Raw genomic sequence first — 8,457 nt, forward strand, 5'->3', positions numbered from 1 at the left:
TAGCACAAGAGCTTATCATTATTCGGTAGAGTTTGCAAGTCACTGAAAGTATAAATCTAGAAGTGCGAATTACACATATGTATTTCACATAAAAAACAAAAGTAGGACTTTCATCTGGAGTATTCTCAATTTCCCCGTACGATAGAGGCTCTAAGTCACAACTAGCAACAAAAGTTTTGTAAAAGATATATATAAAAAAAGAACTGATGCATAGAACGACAAGAATAATATTTGTTTCTGGTCGAAACTGTTAATCTGTGCCCACCAGTGGCACAGCAGCATATCTGTGGACTCACATGGCTGGAAAACGGGGTTTCGATATTCGTGGTGGGCAAAGCACAGATAGCCCATTGTATAGCTTTGTGTTTAATTCGAAATAATCAATCAATCAATAATCAACAATTATTCGTTAGTATTTCTTATTGAAGCCAGAAAGTCGGAAGTTAATTACTTCAGATAAGACATAATAGCTTATAGAAGTGAACGGACATTGAAATTATTCTGAAAATCTACAGTGTCACATATGAAATATCAAATAAAAATAAAATGATCATTCATGGACAGAAACACCTAAATATTATGTTACAATAAAAATTTCAAATTATTCTACATACCAGCATTTTTAGTTTGTGTGCGAATCGTTAACATGTTGACACAGTGCCACTATGTAGGTCACATGGCCATGCAGATATTGAAGTACTGCTTACTTTTCATAAGAGTATATACACTAAAAGTCTTATGGATCTTCCTACATATATATATATCCATACATATTCACAGAAAACATGTAAGTGTTTTTAACGCACTCTTCATTACGTCCAGTTTATAGCTACTACAAAATACTTCAGCAATATAGTATTTCATAATTTTGTTTACAGATGTATATAACTTGTTACATCTTGTTTATGATGGCTTTGTCTTTTGGATCTATAAATATTCAAATTTCGAAGTTTAACACTTTCCATTCAATCATTGCTTTTCTCTTTTGGTAAATCCTGTAAACTTTGGAAGGAAATAACTCAATTAAGATACATAAAAATGTACTTATTACTAATCGATTTTAAGAATTAAAACAATTTATATTCGAAGGATAAAGCCTGTTACAAACTGCTTTTATTAATATTATCCTTAATGGATCACGAAATGCCAGTTATTTTAGAAGAACTAGGCTTATCTTCTACTTATATTTAGTAATTAAGATTGGTTTCTAATTGCTAATAGTAATTTGACTTCTCTAATAATTAACTCAAAAGTTATTATAGTATAAGTTCTTTTGTAGGTAGTGTAATTTATGTAGATAGCATAATGTTAATTAACGAAATTAATTAAACCAGTTTAGAAAATAAAAATGAAAACAGCATTTAATTATTGTATATAGCACAATAAAACATGTTATCGATCAAGTGTATCGAGTCGTCATAAAGTTGTACATATGTCTTAAAGATATTTTGATAAGTTTGTATTAAAAAAAGATAAAACATACCAATAAAACATGCTTACAATTTACATCGGTTTGAAATACAAGGGTCAACGAACAAGTATTATTGACATAAAAAATTACATTTTGATACCGCCATTAAATACGTTAAGAAAACCAGACGTAAGATGCTTTTCGTTTTTGCATTTTGGTTGTTTGTATTGCCCTATTAGATATAACAATAGGTATGACAAAATAATACAATTCAAGTAGTTCTTAAAGGTCTTTTGATATGATAAATTTTCTCTGTTTATGTAGATAATTAGATCAAAAGGTACATACTTAGTTGGTGTGAAGCTTACTCTTTATAATCACCAGTAGTATTTAATAATATTGTTGGTTTAAAGCTCCTTCTGATAGTAAACGAGCAAAACGATAACATAGTGATTCAACATTTCTGTAATACTATAGATCTAGTTAACTATCTAGAGTTTATTGATTCATTAATCCTATGAAAGCTTAATATAGAATTTGTCAACATTGTTCAAAAGCTAACATATCACCTAGGCCCGGCATGGTCAAGTGTGTTAAAGCGTTCGACTCGTAATCCGAGGGTCTCGGGTTCGAATCCCGGTCACATCAAATATGCTCGCCCTTTCAGCCGTGGGGGCGTTATAATGTGACAGTCAATCCCACTATTTGTTGGTAAAAGAGTAGCCCAAGAGTTGGCGGTGGGTGGTGATGACTAGCTGCCTTCCCTCTAGTCTTACACTCTAAATTAGGAACGGCTAGCGCAGATAGCCCTCGAGTAACTTGGCGCAAAATTCAGAAACAAACAAACAAACATATCACCTACAATTTGTCAGAAATATAAATTCCATTTCAAAGTCCAGCATGCAGTTTGTCAACACTGATTAAAAACTCACGAATTACATACATCGAGTTAATTAACTCTCATCAGCACATCTGGGGTACATATGAACTCCAGCGACTTTCTAGATTCTAAATCGTTTCACATAATCATTATAAATTTATATAGATCACTTTATTGTCAATAAATATGACGTTGCTGGTTTCGAACAAGATAGACGAAGCTGCAATCAATAAGCCATTATTTTGGATCCACTTGGGGCTCGTACTGTCATTGACAATAATTATACATGCAGTTCACTATATAGCATACGAAATAAATTTCTAACCATTTATTTCACTATATAGGCTCCTCTAGAGGGTAATACATCAAAATAGTACAATATTATCTCGTCTGTTTGATTATAACATCGCTCTGGTAATCATGAAGCACGTCTCATTCCTCATCAAGTTTTCTCTGTGATGATTGCTTATAATTTCGTATTTTACTGAAATCTTGTGTGATAATAGTTGTAAACAACCTGCTTATAGGATTTTCAATCCGCAGTCTAATATAAGGATGTATTTGTGTCACAATCTGGAGTATTTGGTAATATTATCATATATTGATGGATAATGACATAGATTAGAAATACAATAAACTTCGGCATTTGTTTTGATAAACTGTTTATGTAATAATGGTTTAACACTACTTATCTGTTTTACAGATGAACAATGTATTTTTTTAATTTCTTGATTTGTCAACATAGTTCCTCTAGAATAAATATACTTTTATGTTGTTCACACTGCATGCTAACCCTAATAACAATTGTAATGTAATGACTTTTGGAATTTCATTCAAGGGCTTACTATAATGTACTGGTGTCCAGTTGAACTCGGAGTATTTCCAAAAGGTGAATTTTCAAAAGCGTGCTAATGAAGGTTAATCATAAATTCTTTCTCAAAGTCAGACATGCAGTTTCTCAGTAGTGTTTCAAAGCCATTATTTAATATCAGAGTATAAAATAATTTTAATACTAGTAATAAACGATTTTATGTTAAATTTGTTATTTTTCTTTTTTAATTGTACACTCACCATTTCCTTTTACAGCTTCATTTGGACAGTTCCACTAAAACAAAGACCGGAACTGATACTACAAAACTTTACTTAGTTTAAACAATAAATTATAATCGAATACATTAGGTACATTTTTAAAGCATGGTTTAACGTGTTAAGTAGTGAAGATAATGTATTGTTTAAATAATAAATTTCTACCTGTTTTATCTAAGGTATATATTAAAATAATTATAGCTATATGGCTGTGATACTGAAAGTCTGTCTTCACTTAAGCACACGTTTTTTGTCATAAACATTGCTAACGATGCTTTTTAAAATTTAACGAATTACCTACATATAAAGTATATTAATTCTACGCTCCATATCAAATTCCAATATACTGGTTTTCGCCATTGATGAAAATATGATGAATTAATTAAGTTTCTTAAGTCCACATCAAAACGTAACACTATAAATTAAAGCATTATTGATGACAAGAAACTCACTTGTAATAAAAATGCATCTCAGAACGGCTGGTATGGATATTAATACTTTTATTCACAAGCAGAAAACAACGTTTCGACCTTCCTAGGCCATATTCTGAAGATGACCTAGGAAGATCGAAACGTTGTTCTTTGCTTATGAATAAAAGTTCTGAGATACAAGTTAAGCATTGTTCAGAAGTTTGGTAAATGTATTTAGATAGATCAACCAAACACAACACTGGTGAAAAGTTGACTGAATAATAGTTTTTTAGTATAAGTCAGCCTCTTTAATTCGAGCTATCACTTCAAAAGCAAGGAATAAAATCAATCATTTCTTCTGTAATACTCCACTAAAACGTTTGTTATAATAATAACCAACGTTTCTTTAGTTGATCACCATTTTAATTCTAATACTTACATTTATTCATTATGTCTAGCCATCCAAAACCGACTGTAACTTCTACAGTAACGTTAAAATTTTGCTAATTGTTGAGTCGGTAGACTGGCCAATAAGTGTAATAAAAAATACGCATTAAAAATTACCAATGACAGAGTATTTTACTTTAAAAGATGACTTCCGATCACTTTTATTTGTTTCTCTACCCAACAAGCCCCAAACCATCGCTAAAATACCAAACCAGAAAGTGACCAACCTACCAAATTGTTCATCTTTCTTCTTGTTTCAGTCGAGATAACTCTACAACTACTTTATCACTAACGTCAGTTTAAATCTAAATCCACTCTGTGTTTCTGGACAGTGCACGATGTCATCAGTTAGTCGTAATACCTGGTACCAATTTTTAAGAAAAATCATAATTCTAATGTAAACGATGTTATCATCACCCCTTAAAGTTAGCTTTCTTACAAAATAAACAGTGTTACTTTACAAAGCTTAAGTATGGGGGGTTGGTTTGTATTTAGTGGAAAGCCACACGAGAGCTGTTTGTGCTAGTTTAACAGTTAAAGACTAGAGAAAAGCCGCTAGTAATCTCTACCCACCGCCAACTCTTAGGCTACTATTTTACAAACGAATAATAGGATTGATCATTACACTATAACTCCCTCACGCCTGAAAGACAAGCACCCTAACCACCAAGTTATAAATTACAGGGTCAAAGAGCCATTACCAACCAATAATAGATGAATATTAGATTAATGTAACATGCTTTGTACACAATACAGTAGATGTCGTTAGAAAGCCAATCAACTTATTATATATGAAGTGAAGGATTAAATAAAAACATTAATACACATAAAACCTTATTACACATATTCATAGAATACACCAACTTTCAGTCAGGGGAAAAAGTCATAAAACAAGCAATAAAAACATTTTGTGAATATAAAATGATATAGGAATGTCGGTGCCAAAAAGAATACAAATATATAGGGATCATACAGATATACAAAGACCATCTTTACTTGACTTTCAATATTACATTTTTAAGTGTTACACGGTAAGATGTATACTTGACATTTATATTACTGCAGTTACAAGTTATATATTCCTGACTGTGTGTATGCATATAGTTTATAATAATATCATGGTCATGTCAGGACAGGCTCCAATGTGTGTGTATCTAACAGCCTGTGCCTTCGTACAAGAAAAATCAAGCTGAGTTAAAACATGTCTTGATTGTTACAGATTCTCTCTACGAGGTCGGTCGAATGTACCAACTTCATAGCCATTTTCTATTCGTACATTTTATAGTGCAAATTATATTTTAATGTTGAAAGTCATGTAAGGATGATCTATGTATAATAGCTGTATCATCTCTGTATTCTTGTTTGCATTCCTTTTGACAATGTATTCCCTACATCATTTTATATTTACAAATTATTTTTATTCATTACCACACCTTAGTGCCTCAGTAGTATGCTTAAGAGGTCAGGAGATTAAAATTCTGGGTTCGATATCTACGATTGGCACAGTGCAGAGAGCCAATTTCGTACTTTTGTGTTTAAAACTCGTTAATAAACGAATAGTTTCTGTTTGTATTTCTTTCATAACAGTAACTGTAACACATACATTTTAATTAATCTAATATAAATTTTATTTCAGAAAGAAATAATCATAACATTTAAGGCCCCTAGTGGCCCAGCGGTATGTCTGCGAACATGCACCGCTAAAAACCGGGTTTCGATATCCGTCGTGGGCAGAACACAGATAGCCCCTTGAGTAGCTTTATGCTTAATTCAAGACAACAACAACAACATTTAAGATCCAGTTTGGACTAATCATGAACTTTTTTCATTTATAGACATTTTTGTCTGTCTTCTTGGATAGTGAACAAGGTTGTTTTTTTATGCTACTTCCCAATCAGATAATAAACTTTTTAAATAATCAAGGTACCATTATTCTTTGGAGTTTGGGCATAATACGTTAAAGAAAGCCTCCTTTAACAACGTGATATTACAGATAATAAAGTATTATATTTCCAGAAAAACCTAGTATGAAACTAAATTCCACTTTTTAACCTCAATTTTTTATAATGATTATTCTTATTGATGTATCTTCGTAACATCTTCCTCTAACGTTCCACGCGCTATGAGATTTTTAATTTTCCACTTGTTCTGTCAGAATGAATTGAATTGTTTGTTGTTCTGTTTGTGAACTGTAGAAGTTAAAGACAGACAGTGAAGATGTGAGGTCACAGTGGTGAAATATTAAACAAGTCTAACTCCACCACGCCTTGAGTAATCTTGAGTTAGAGATCTAAGTGGAGAAAATCAATTTTCACACTTCACTCTCAAGATGGTTGAAAACGACTTATACTTGTGTGAAATTTTATCTGTCATGGGAATCCATTCATGCGTTTCGTCTGGAGACCAATTAGTTTGATGTAACGAAATATGAGATTTTCACGTTTCAACAGATAACTCTCATCGACACGAGAGAAAAGGAAACGCTTTTGTAAATAATCCTAGAAGAAAGGGGATAATAAGTTTTTTTTTCTTTTACAAACAAAACTATTGTTTCGCAATTCCTAAAAAACAAAAACTTGTGCAAGATGCACCATTTCGATAAACAAATCATCTACAAGTGTAAATCAACCACGTGCAAGATAAATATGTAAACGTTCTCTGTTTCATTTTCCATGAAAGATTAAAAAAAGATTTCAAGAAAAAACATGTCACGTCATTAATATTTATAACAACACATGGTTGCAGTTTCCCTGTCGAATATTTCTGGAATATTGTCATATTTCTGGAATATTGTCAAAGGAATGCAAACAAGAATACAGAGATGATACAGCTATACATAGATCATCCTTACATGACTTTCAACATTAAAATATAATTTGCACTATAAAATGTACGAATAGAAAATGGCTATGAAGTTGGTACATTCGACCGACCTCGTAGAGAGAATCTGTAACAATCAAGACATGTTTTCACTCAACTTGATTTTCCTTGTATGAAGGCACAGGCTGTTAGATACACACACATTGGTGCCAGTCCTGACATGACCATGATATTATTATAAACTATATGCATACCCACAGTCAGGAATATCTAACTTGTAACTGCAGTAATATAAATGTCAAGTATACATCTTACCGTGTAACACTTAAAAATGTAATATTGAAAGTCAAGTAAAGATGGTCTTTGTATATCTGTATGATCCCTATATTTTTGTATTCTTTTTGGCACCGACATTCCTATATCATTTTATATTCACAAAATGTTTTTATTGCTTGTTTTATGACTTTTTCCCCTGACTGAAAGTTGGTGTATTCTGTGAATGTGTGTAATAAAGTTTTATGTGTATTAATGTTTTTATTTACTTCTTGACCTCATATTTAAACTAAAATTCTATATGTGAATAACGTAAAAAAGCACCCTGAAATAAAAAGTGAATGTTTTGGAAACGATGTATTTTCTTTTTGTTGAATATTACGTTTTATTTTCTTTTTATCAAAAGATCAAAACACCTTTTCTGTGTACTCGGAAAAAAAACTCTCTCAAATGTAACTTTAGAAGTGAATTTTTTCTTGTTTACGAGAGTAAGTTTATAAAATATGTAATATATTCTTGCGCTATAAACTCTTGTTTTTGAGATATTATAGCTCAGGTAATTTTCAGTTTTTTTTTTATAATCAGGCAGAGAGGACATTAGATGTAAGTAGACTAAGCAATGTTTAAGACCCCAACTTGTTCAAGTGTCCCCCCAATTCACAGAAAGTGTTTCAACATGAGTTTTGAATTTTGCTTGTTTTAATAGTTCATGATTTTAACAGAAAGTGTAACGGATAAATGTTTTACTACTGGAGCAGCAAGACATTCTTCTGTGAGACGCATGTGTGTTGTGCGCATGTGCTGATTGTTTGTTAAGGTCAGTGAACACATACACAGATCAGTGTGCTTGATTTGAGAAATATACCATCTAAACGTTGTTAGTAAGTGAGTAGAAATGAGTTTCTAATAAAGTAATTGCTGTGCTGATATATTTTTGGTTTGTGAATAAATATAATTCATTTTTATAGGTGTATGTGTGTTTTTCTTATTGCAAAGCCACATCAGTTTATCTGTTGAGTCCGCCGAGGAAATCGATCTCCTGATTTTAGCGTTGTAAATCCGTAGACTTACCGCTGTACCAGCGCAGGACGTTTGTTTTTAAGGATTGGACGAAGGGAGTCCAAAAACAT

The sequence above is a fragment of the Tachypleus tridentatus genome, chromosome 13 (genome assembly GCF_004210375.1).
Source record: "Tachypleus tridentatus isolate NWPU-2018 chromosome 13, ASM421037v1, whole genome shotgun sequence".
Classification (NCBI taxonomy): domain Eukaryota; kingdom Metazoa; phylum Arthropoda; class Merostomata; order Xiphosura; family Limulidae; genus Tachypleus; species Tachypleus tridentatus.